Below are 13,107 nucleotides of genomic sequence, written 5' to 3' on the forward strand. Positions count from 1 at the left end.
ACACAGTCAAGTTGCTACAGAGTCTAGACAATGTATGAAACGTGGTAGACCAAATAGGTTCTAAAAGATAAGAATCATCGAAAACAAAAGAAAAGTGCTGAGAATGATAATCAAAATCCATATCCGAGGTTACTAAAGAAACCATCCCAGACATGAAGATAAGGCCGGCCGGCTCTAAGGTACAGGTACCAAACAATGTAGCTTGGGATNNNTATTAAAGGTCCTGATAATAATGAATCTCAATCGATTATATCATGTCTGGAACATAATGGAACCAATAAGGAATGTCGACATAAGATGATTTATTTGCATACAAGGTAGCACTTGAATTTATGAATTAATTTATGAATATAAGCGAGGATCATGAACCCACGTCAATATAAGAGTGCGCACTCGTGGAACAGATTGGATTGAATGGAAACGTGGGGTTAAATAGTTTAAGACGCCATATGATGTTAAAACCGGTGGATATAAATGGGTCTTGTGAGGAATAGAAATCGTGAAATATAAAGTTGATGTTGCACAAGGATTCTCACAAAGACCAGTAGTAGATTTTGAGGAGACATACTCCCATGTGGTGGATGCAACTACTTTTAAATTTCTCATAAGTCTGGCTATATAAGAATAAGTCTGGTTATATAAGAGAGAAAATTAGACTTGCAGCAAGTTGATGTAGTGATTGCATATTTATATGGTCCACTGGATAATGAAAGTACTAGAGGGTATTAAGCTGAAAGTACATCAAGTTTTCGAGAACAATATTGATAATCATCAAAGTATATGATCTGAATATCCTAGGAACCTCTGGATACAATTTCCCAAACAGTTGAATATCTCAAGAAAGAGTTTGAGATGAAAGATCTTGGAAAACAAAGTTTTGTTTGGGATTACAGCTTGAGTACATTAACAATGAAATCCTTGTGCATCAAATAGTATATACAGAAAAGGGTACTCAAGAGATTTAATATGGATCAGTCTCACCCATTATCTAGTACATGGGCATGAAATCACTTGTTTTGGACACTGATCCATTCAGTCTAGAGGTGGACGATAAAGAAGTTCATTTAGTCCTGAGATGGACGATGCAGAAGTCTTGTTTTAGACACTGATCTGATTGGTGCATAAGAAGTACGATGAAGAAGTCTTTAATTTTGGTTTATTTTATACTAGCCAGTTCAAAGAGGGGTTATTTGGTTTTGTTGATTTGTTTTCAGATAGGTTATGTTTTAGCCATGGTGTGTTCAATTTTTTAGGTTGAAAACGACATGGAATGTAAAAATGTGAAAATAAGACGTTTGAATCTTAAAAATATCATCGATAGTATTAAGGAAGCCACCTCAGCTAGGGCATCCCTCATGTTGACAAGTAAGCATCCTAAACTTTAATCATTTAACGTTCTTTTCTGGCTGAGTTTGCATGCTGTGTGGGCTACGTTTTAAATGAACGGCCCACATAACAAACGGAGCAAATGCTGTATGTGTAGGCGATGAGCCGACGAAGTCAGTGATTCCGAAGATGTTACAAACCGTCGAACCATCATGACCAATGGTTTTTCAGAGTAATGCGTACACTTGATATCGAGGCCAACAAATTGATCAATTGAAAGTCTCATAGATAATCAGTTATGATAGAGTAATGCGTACACTTGATTTTAAGTGGCTCATAGATAATCAGTTATGATAGATACGTTCAGCCTCAACTAAGGCAGCTTGGTTCCCCCTAAAGCACGTATTTAATGCTATACACAACCAAGTTCTCAAGTTGTAACTGACATATTTAAGAGGAATCTAGGATTCAGACCAATAGTTTTATCCCCGGAAAACATATCCTCCATGCGAGACGCTGATATTCATCCTTTTATACCATCCGCAACCAAAAGCACCTCTGATTCTGGTAATATGGTGAAGAATCTCTGCTCTAAGAAAGAAAAATTCCCAACACCACTTCTCATATGCTAGCTCCAGAAGGAAAACCAAGAATCTGCCGGGTTCATCCTCTCTCTCATTCTCACAAGACGCGTAAAGGTATGCAGTAAATATTCCTTCATACACAGCCTTTGAGTGCATGCCGGAGCTGACCCTTTTCAACGTAAACCTTTAGTACCAGAAGATGACAAGAGCCGGCTATGGTTATGTGACAGATATCTCACCACAACAACAAAAACAGAGCATCCCTACAATAGTGGAACACTAATGGCTACATATTTAACATATTCTTTGTTCATATTATGTAAAAAAAATACATTTCCTGACACACTGCTTTTATCGTGGACATAATGCTTCACAATAAAAACGCTTCTGTAAAGGGGGCAAGACTTAAACGGAAACAATTGTGTCTGGGTAGGAGAAAAACCAAACTTGAACAATGTCAACGCTCCAGTGAAACCCAGTAAGCATTTTGGTACAAATATTAGTTGTGTTCTAGCCTTACTAAAATCATATTTATGGTCCATGGAATGCAGGCGTAGAGCATGGCGTCCAACCTCTGCCCATAGTTTTCATAAACACAGCTCATAGTACTATTTATAGTTACATTCTTCACATATATAGGCGGCCTCAGGTCCAAATAAACCACCAACATCCACAAAAAAACTGCACCTATAAACACTTCAAATCACCCCATCTAAACACTGAAATATACTCATCTTCAACATTTGGAAAATACATATGAAGTCTATGTCAGATAACAACACTTCCTAACATATAAATTAACACATTTTCATATCCCGTGAAAAATGCAGATCTCCCCCAACTTATATTTTCATAACGATATTCTATGTCATCATAACTAATAAATATATCAAAGTGTATAAATGTTAGTAAGAAAAACTATAATACTTCACAAAATATGAAACCAGACATGTGTACTAATTGAAAAAAGCTTTAGCATTTTTTTAAAAATATATTAAACTAAAAAGTAGGCGATTATATTCTCCAATAAATTTTTTATAAAATAATATTCAGGATCTGTATGTTTGCTATGTATTATATGTTATTATATTTTTTCTAATAGAGATATAAACGTTTATAAATGGCTCCTTATCCCTACAATGACAGAAAATAATCGAATAAGTGAACACAATCTTATATTAAAATCTATTTATATAATAGAAAATGTTACAACATCATTCTTAAAAGAAGAAGAAAAACACTACAGAGTAAATTGAGCAAAAATATTATCATAACATAATTCTAAATAAACAAAAGAAAAAAAAACACATCAACATAACAAGAAGAAATGAGGAAATCTGTAAAAGATGATAAATACATAATAATAATACTTAGAAGAGATGAAGATAACTTAAAACAGGATATTGTCTAAAGACTACACTTGTATCACATCAGAAATGATTAATATTTAATCAGATCTAGGGTGAGGAGGATGGCCATCATCATTTTCATTTCCATATTCGTTTTCTTCTTGGGAACTTGAATTTTGGTTTTCATTTGGATTAGGCTCTAGAATGTAATTGTATGTGTAACAAATCCCTCCGCATGACTTTAATTTCCAAATGGTAATGGATGATTAGGGAGAGCCATGTTATGGTTGTAGAACGCATTCATGTCCACCATTCTTCTTTGATATTAATACCACCATCAACCCTAATAGGAGCATTACTAGAGCTTCCCACATAGAAGCTTGGATGAGAAAGCATGTTTGAAAGCTTTTGAAAGCTTCGTGTGTCACTTGTTTTCTCAAATTTTCATGTTTACCTTTGAATTCTTTGGCTTGACCTAAGTTCACAATGGATTCTTTTAACCAATTCTCAGACATTTTATATTTTGTTTCCTTATTTTCTTCAATTCTTCATTCATTTTTGCTCTGATTCTAGTTGGTTTATCATTTGCAAATATAAAAACTCTTATTTTAATTTTTTGTGTGTGTGTAAAACCCTAGTTGGTAATATCTCAAATTATTCAACACAAATAAACAAGAATATCAATTATTGCATCAAAGTGTACACCATATTATTAGCATTTATTTTCCATATTATGAGTATATCTACTCTAAATATGGAGAAATATGTATTTTATATATTATATACATTAATTATGACAGCTAATATAATCATAAATATTGAAAAATGAATACAACTGTGTAAATTAAGCCTTTCATATTTTCTCAAACTTAATAATATTTTTGAATAACTTAAATTATGGATCATGGGTGTGGAGAAAACTACTAAAGTCGAGGGATCTAGTGAGGACATTCCATCGAGTTGAAGTCTGGAACGGTCGGAGAACATCATTCTGGTTTGACTCTTGGACAAAGTTCAATTGTTTAAAAGTTCTGTTGGGTGATCGGGGAGTGACTGATATGGGAATTAGCAATGATCTCATTGGGGCAGAGGTTATCGCGCGGCACCGTAGAAGAAGGCATCGGGTTGCTATTTTGAATGAGACTGTAGATGAGATTGACAAACACAAAAACAGAGAAATGCAAGGGGAAGAGCAAATATCACATACGAGCAATCAATGTTTGAATTTATGGATGTATGGACCGTATGAGTTTGGTTGGATTGAGCTCTTGAATTTGCTGTTGAGATGGTGTGCATGGCTTGAAGTTTTCTATAAAATAAGTTTATAATTATATGTTTTTATTAAATTTCTTTTTGACAGAAAATGCTACAACATTATTCTAAAATATATATATATATATATATATATATATATATATTAGATAAAAATGAGGAAAACAACATAATTCTGAGTAAGCAAAAGAAAGAAAAAAAAAGGAAAAAAAGAACAACATTGTATTAAAAACACACACAACAACATAACAATAAGAAATGAGGAATTCTGTTAAAGAAGATAAACACAACATACATAGGAGAGATGTGGATAAACCAGAACATGATTTTGTCTAAAGACTTCAACTTCATCACATTAGAAATGGTTAATATTAATCGGATCTAGGCTGAGGAGGATGGCCATCATGAGGATGTTCATTTCCAGATTCATTCGGATTATGATGACTGGGGAGAGCCATGTTATGATTGAATCCAGGGACAAATCCCTCAACACGACTATAGTTTCCAAATGGTGAAGGATGATTGGGGAGAACCATGTTATGGTTGTGGAAAGCATTCACGTTAACCATTCTCCTTTGCTCAAACTATATTCGTGTTGAGGGAGAACCATGTTATGGCTTGAAGTTTTCTATAAGATAAGTTTATGATTATATGCTTTTTGAAAGAAAATTCTACAGCATATTCTTAAAATATGTATCTTTTATATAAAAACTAGGGGTTAAGTTAACACTAAAACTACTTTATATTAAAATATATTTTTATTTTATAAATCATTTAAAATTTTATTTTATATTGAATATAATAAATATAATATGTTTTTATTCTAAGATTATATTATAAATTTTACTCATCGGCTTATGGTTCTGGAAAGGTAACAAAGTTTTGTTTACGTAATGCTTTAAGTTAATAAAAACCCAACAGATGGCAAAAAAAAAAAAAAGTCTAATTGCTTATATTATAAGTCTTTGAATTTTTTTATGCTAAAATATTCAATCTTAGTTTCGCTGAGTCAAGTTAAATTATTTTTAATGTGATTGTTAAGATGGTTTAATATGGTTATGTTCTGCTGGTTATGGTTAGTTTGATGGCAAAATATCGTAACTTTGCACCCAAAAAAAAAATATATATATATATCGTAACTTTTGTTTCTTTAAGAATGGTGGAGTAACAATCGAGTCTTTTAACTCGTACTCCATGCAAGCTTTTTTTAATGCGTTTCCAGCATTGATCACCCACATCATATGCTTCGCCAATATCTATATCTCATCTGCGTATAATGATTATACCATGTATATAAATTGCATTTAGAGATGTACCTTCTGTTGCTGTTTTGAGTTGATGGAGACCCATGTAGATGTTATTTTTTTCAAAATATTGTTGAATGCCTCTGACATTATGAGCTTCTAAATACAAGCTGCTAAGCATTTTGTCATGAGATCGGCATACCTTGTTAAAGATGCAAGTGGGATGAATAGTCAGTAGTTTGAGTCTCAAGTTCTTGTTAAAAAAAAAAGTTCTTGTAAACACAGGCGTCTCTAACAGCTTCAACCAGTGCTGTACACAATCGCATAACATTCTTGGTGGTGGTTCCTGACAACTTTTCAACCAGATGATATCTCTTTGAATGTCTTGAGAATTGAGGGAGTTGTTCCAAATCGGCGTTCATGGTGATATTTATTTTTCAAGATGCAACTGTTATAACAAATGCTCGTATGCTAATAATGATGAAGCAGAGCCTATCTAAAAGGAGGGTTCACTAAAGACAGGTGGCGAAATTTTTTAGTATTATACAACAAATCTTTGATAGCTAACTACATGACCAGTTAATAATATTTAAGTTTATTTAAACAGTAATAGTAAAGGTCTTTATATAATAGATATAACTATAATCGTTTTATACATATACGTTTTTTATATTATGTTGGTCGATTCAATATATGGCCCTAATTAGTTTTTTTTGAATGAATAAAGTTATTTTGACCATATCATAATTTAAATTAATTTTTTTTTGTTTTTGACAATTGATTTTAATTTAATTCTTAAAAGTTAAATATCTGTAAAAATAAATGACCCCTTTCCTATATCATAGTCATACTATACTCAACGCAAATGAATTCCAATTTATCTTCACTTTAAAACTCAATTTCATTTATCCCCTACGTAATACCATTTTCCATTGGACGATTATTATTTGCGTGTCATACTCCATTTGCTTGGTTGGTTTTAGAAATGTTAAAACAGAGACAAAGACATCGAATGAAAATAACTTGCATTAGTAGTTGGAGCATCAACAACTACATCGAGTTTAAATGGAAAAAGTAGAGAGTGCTCGTAAACATTAGTTGGAAAGAAAATATAGTGTGGATTTGTCTTCTACACGTCGAGCTATGCACGGCGTGCCTCTTCTGAACATTCTCATTGAGGTCAAGTATCGGATTGGTTGATGCAGGACGTTCGATCACAGATGAGGATGGTTCCTGGTTTGCATTTGCAGCCACTCCGAGATCTGCTGTCACGCCACCTGCTTCTTCGGAGACAGTGTTAATCTCATCGGCTGATGCTACTGGGACCCCTCTAGGTGCATGATCATCAGAACCATGGTTATCTCCCTGAATATATCGGAGTAATAATATCAACAAAGAATTTAGGAAGATATATATATATTTTTATTCAGTTTAAGCTACCAACCTATAAGACAAATTCGGGGAGGGTGCAAGCTGTTGCTCAGAAAGTGAGACTGAACTCTCCTAGCTTGAGCTGGAAAGTGAAGGTTTTTCCCACAATATCAGCGATAAATTGGGGGAAGTCTTTGTCTACTCGAGCATTCACACCTACACCTATAAGACAGGATTTTTTTAAATTAAAGATGCTGTACTCATAAGTAAGAGCATTAGTTTAAACCAAATGGCTGACAAAAAAATCTATACCAAACTATGCGTAGCTTCCGCAGGCTGAATGTTGGTTAGCTTTGCCATCCCCAGATCAAAAGCCACAAAGACAGCCTCATCAGTCTGGTCTGAAACAGACAGGTCCACACGATACCTATAGACAAGGGAGAGACACATTATCAAGTGTAATAGTGTTGAGTAATCTGTGTCAGGGACTAAAATATCAGGGAGATCTTAGGTAAAGGATAGTTACCTGAGGGAAGCCACAGATTTGGGCTTATCACAGAAGAGGCATGTGAAGAAGATATCTCACACTGGAAGCTTTTTTGAACATTTAGAGCATCCAATATAGCACCATCTTTTATCTGTCTGGATACCAATTACTTTTGCAATACAGGAGAAATTCAATTATCTGTTATCAGTAAGAGAAAAGTGGCAATTAGAAGTCTAATTGAGATATTAAGTTGACTTAGACGAAACTTTGACCTGAGGTTCAGATGTGATAACGTATTGGTTGAGCTAGGAGACTGTGAGTGGTTCTATTTTTTGTGAACCAGCTTGGATGATGAAGTATTCTGGTTTGAGTCATCCCCACTCAATCTAAAGAGTTTAAATGTCACATCACAATACCTTATGATGATATCAATTGGCCAAAAACTGAATGCACTGATAAAAGTAAAACAAATACTCACTTTTTATATTCCAGTCCGAAATTAAAAAAAAAAAGTGCACAAAAGAAAACTCACTTTTTATATATATGGGTTCCAGATGTGCCATTGAGAAATAGCCGGCCTGCAACATGGAAAGTTGGTTTATGGAAGCATTTATTTGTTAGAAAGCACAATATGTCCTAATAAAGCGGTAGAAGTTACGTCTATATGCAAGAAAGACAACAAAATATTCATTACAAATTCGGGACTGATGCTAGCGACTAACACTACTTTCAGCTCATACATGTAGCTTTTAAATTTATTGAGAAATGAAAAAGCGAAGCCATCGAAAAGACTGAAACACACATTCACATCCACATCCCTGTAAAGTATCAATGACAATGAGATAAATGTAGCCTAAGATATCATTCTAAGTTGTAAGAGAAACCAAACACTGGAGTTGCAAATGTAGGGAGTGAGTACCATACGAATTAGATTTTATTTGGTAAGTTGAAACTCGTGTTACGTCGAAACCACTAAGCGAGTAGACAGAAGTCATTGAAAAGGCTTCGGTAAGTGTCCACATATTTAATTATATCCACAGCCATAGCCCAATACTGTAAGTCTATAACAAAACAGCATAAGCAACACGTGCATCAACCCAAAACGACGAGAAGCAACACGTGAATCAACTTCGGCAGAATCATTAACCAATGCCACTTGTCGAATTTCCACCTATGGAAAGATAAAAGTCAACTCTCTTTTTTTCATCGGAAGATTTTCATTGATAACATTTTTTTTTGAATTATATAGGGATATCATGCCCCACAGAAGTGGTACAGACTAGTCACGTGTTGTCACACGTATCGGTCTCTTTTTTCTGGTGATGCCGAAATGTTAATTCTCTAGTGGCCGGGACTCGAATCCTGGTGGCTTCCCCGTATTGGGTTTTTTACCCTCAAGCTAATCACCACCAGACCACAAGCTCTGGTTTTTCATTTCATTGATAACATTGAAGAATACATGGTAAAACACTAACGATCTCTGGAAACCAAACCCCAATTGTGGAAAACTTAAGCTCAAAGGATACACGAGAAACTAAACTGAACAAATAAACCATGACACCTCGCAACTAACTAAGTGAACCCAGAAAGTAACCTAACAAGAGATAATAGAATCCAAGCTTAATTTGTTGCGTTTAGATTTCACTATGTTCGTTACTCGATTTGATATGTTGTATGTTTGTTATGTGATTGAGAATGAATGCAAAGAGAATTTGTTTGCCCAGTTCGCTTGCGCTACATCTGGGGGGAGGCTCTTGCTCCCAATCCGCTAAGCTTTGATTACAGTTTACAATAAAAGCTCGTACAAGATTCTATCAATCACTAACTGCGAATCTTGTTGTTTCAGGATACGGATCTTATCTCGCGGTGAAGAGAGCTCGAAACTTGCTACCGGATTGCGACACAGCAACTCAGCACTCGCCGGATAATCACCAGAGAAGATGATCGCTTTCTCTGCCTCAGCTCTCTACTCTCTCCAGCTCGAAGACGAAAACTTGGTTGTTACAGATTGTAACTGCCAGAACGACGGCGTCTTATGTACTTACTCCAGATGAGCTTAATCCAAATGTCGCCAGCCCAATAGATTCTGAAGCCCATAAGAAACGGCCTTAAGCGTTGGGTCGGGTTTGTACACAAAGCCCACATAATTGACTAAGATTAGCCGGATTCCGTGCTACGAACTAAGCAAGAGAGCACGCACCGCAGAGGACTTCATGAAGAATAGCAGCACCCTCATTTGAACCACTGTTCACGATGATCACACACAAACTACCTTGTGAAACCAAAACAACACCCAAAAAGAAGCAACACCCGATATAAACCCCTTACTCAACAGACCCTTCATCTGGACGTTTCAAAGCCTCTAACCTCTTTATACTGCTTCAATCCACAGAAGCCACCAAGGATAAACAGAGACCAAAGACACACCAGGAAACCAAACTTATTCAAGGGATGAGAGAAGGACCCTTAGCAGCAGGGAGATGGAGAGGTGACCTGAAACAAGCTTCTTTTTGACAAAGAGACCTAACAACTGCTCATCCCACACCATTGTGATGCTGCTACACTGTTGCTGAATCAAAGACCAACTAAGATAAACTCTGCACTCCAAGCAAGATTAATCGGATTTAACCGTAGACGAGAGGACCATAACGGAAACTGAACGCAAACCCAAGGACGAGACACATATGAAGGCGAGAGAGGATCTGAAACCTACTAGAAGAAGGATAAAGCCCAGACTAGAAGGAACCCTGAACACAAACTAACTAACCACAAGCCCAGAGGAAGGAAGAGTAGATCTAGGAATTCATAGAGTACCAGACTAACGACGAAAACAACGCACATACGACTTCATCTTTCTATAAGATAAGTTTATAATTCTATGTTTTTATTAAAATGCTTTTTGAAAGAAAACACAACAACATATTCTTAAATATATATATTTTATATAAAGATGAGGATAAAAACATAATTATGAGTAAGCAAAAGAAAGGAAAAATAAACAACAACATTGTATTAAAAACACACACAACAACATAACAAGAAGAAATAAGAAATTCTACTAAAGAAGAAAAACACAACATACATAGGAGAGATGAGGATAAACTAGAACATGCTTTTGTCTAAAGACTTCAACTGCATTACATTAAAGAGAATGATAATATTAATCCGATCAAGGCTGAGGAGGATGGCCATCATGAGGATGTTCATTTCCATATTCATTCGGATTAGGATGACTGGGGAGAGCCATGCTATGGTTGAATCTGGGGACAAATCCCTCAACAAGACTGTAGTTTCCAAATGGTGAAGGGTTATTGGGGAGAACCATGTTATGGTTGTCGAAAGCATTCATGTTGCAATCAACTCCAAAAGGAGCATTACTAGAGCTTCCCCCATAAAAGCCAGGATGAGGAAATGGTGTTGCTGGGAAGATTTTGAAAGCTTCATATATCACTTGTTTCTTCAAATTTTCAAGTTTACCTTTGAATTCTTTGGCTTGACCTAAGTCAAGTCCTCCAATGGATTCTTTCAACCAAATCTCAGGTATTTTGGATTTTTTTTCTTAGTTTCTTCAACTCTTCACTTGTTTTTTGCTCAGATTCTAGGTTCTTCATCACCTGCAAATATAAAAACTTATTTAGTTTCTTTTCTGTAACACCCTAGTTGGTAATATCCTAAAAAAAAATGTCAATGAACATAAACATAAACATATATACCTACACTAAAATATTAATATGGCAGAAATATGTCAACAAGAATATCGCTTAGGGCATCAAATTCTACATCATATTATTAGCATTTATTTTCCATATTATGAGTATATCAACTCTAAATATGGAGAAATTGTTATAAATCATGGAGTGGATTGCCATTAACCAGGTCCAGACCAATTCCGGCCCAATACCTAGAAGATGGAGAGATGGCCGAAGCCTAGAGAGAGGAGAGAGAGAACCGACTTCAGGAGAAAGAGAGGCGGCCACAAAGCTTGGAGAAAAGGAAACCCTTTCCTTTTCCTAGTAGATGTAATCTTTCCATTATTATGTATTAGAGTTTTCCTAATCCTAGTGAGTTTAGGTTTTGGATACTTTTCATTTATCTTCATCTTGTAATCCTTATATAAATGAACCCCCTTGATCATTAATAATAACACAGAAATATTCAGTCTATAAACACTCTATTTACAACACATTATCAGCACGATAGACTCCAAAACCCTGAGACAAAACCTAACCCAAAATCCGTCACACATAAACCCTAAATCAGGCGCAACTTAAAATCAATCTATCTCCCAAACCCTTAGGAATCAGACGACGAGCTACATATCAAATTGAAGCTCTTGACGAGATGAATCCATCAACAAAAACTGTTCGTCGATCCGATCTCAGACTAGATAAGTTTATCATACCTTAGTTGTTTGATGATATCTCGTTCAGATTATGGTGTTCATGTAATCTAATACTCCTTGTTTTTATTTCATGAGCGAAGAGGAGTTGGTGCAAAGATCTAATCCCGAAGAACCCTAAATTGTTCTTGCTTGCGTTCCGGCTTGCAAACTCCGATCAAGCTCAACTCTGATCAAGCTCAGCTTCAGACGTTCCCTGTCCGTGATCAACGTCCTCAGCCTCAGCTCAGCTTACGTCCAGCTCAGACCAAATCCCCGACCAGACGCAATCGTCCGTGAGAAGAAACAAGCTCGCAATAGCTCTCGGCAACGCGACCCAATAGGAGCCATCCCGCGTCCGTTCGTCTCAGCTCGTCTCTGATCTTTAGTGGTCCGGTTCAGACCTGCAAAAACAAAGGTACAGACTTAATCTGAGAACATGAATCGAACCTGGTTGTTTTGTAAAGATTGAAACCCTAAAAGATAATCTCTAAAACTAAAAGCCATAGGTTAAATAGTAGATCCCGTTTTGTATATGGCCGTGTGGCCTAATACATTGTTCATACTTGTGGCCTTGTGCCCTTGGTTGATTAAATGTTGTGTGGCTTAGTGCATATCACAGTGACCGTGTGGCCTAGTATCCGGATGGTTATATAAACTGGATTGCATCATGATCTGATCCTTAAGATCGTTGTATCTTATAATGGTCGTGAGGTATAAGCGTCACAATGCAAAGCCGTATGGCCTAAGCATTACAGAGAGACTTATGAAATCATATGCACTTATTATTTGAATTGGTTGCAAGAATTTTAAATCAAAGAATTGATTGATAATATGATTTCAGATGCCGAGATTTAACCCATGGATTGCCATTCTAAATCTCTCTGGAGATAATTATCTAGAATTGGAAATGAACACTTCAAATTGCCCTGAAGTCTAAAGGACTCGGGAAATGTATCATTGAAAGAAATGATGAAATTGAAAGTGAAAAGTTAAGAGCCATAATTATTATGAGCCATCATCTCACTGAGGAACTGAAAAATCAGTATTTACATATCAAGAATCCTCGTGACCTTTGGACAGATTTAAAGTCCAT

General features: G+C 35.7%; 1 pseudogene; it reads right to left on the reverse strand.

Moving 5' to 3' along the window:
* Nucleotides 1-4,902: 4,902 nt before the first annotated feature.
* LOC106326510 overlaps nucleotides 4,903-13,107 on the reverse strand; it is a 12,136-nt pseudogene continuing 3,931 nt past the window's right edge.

The sequence above is a fragment of the Brassica oleracea genome, chromosome C2 (genome assembly GCF_000695525.1).
Source record: "Brassica oleracea var. oleracea cultivar TO1000 chromosome C2, BOL, whole genome shotgun sequence".
Taxonomy (NCBI): domain Eukaryota; kingdom Viridiplantae; phylum Streptophyta; class Magnoliopsida; order Brassicales; family Brassicaceae; genus Brassica; species Brassica oleracea.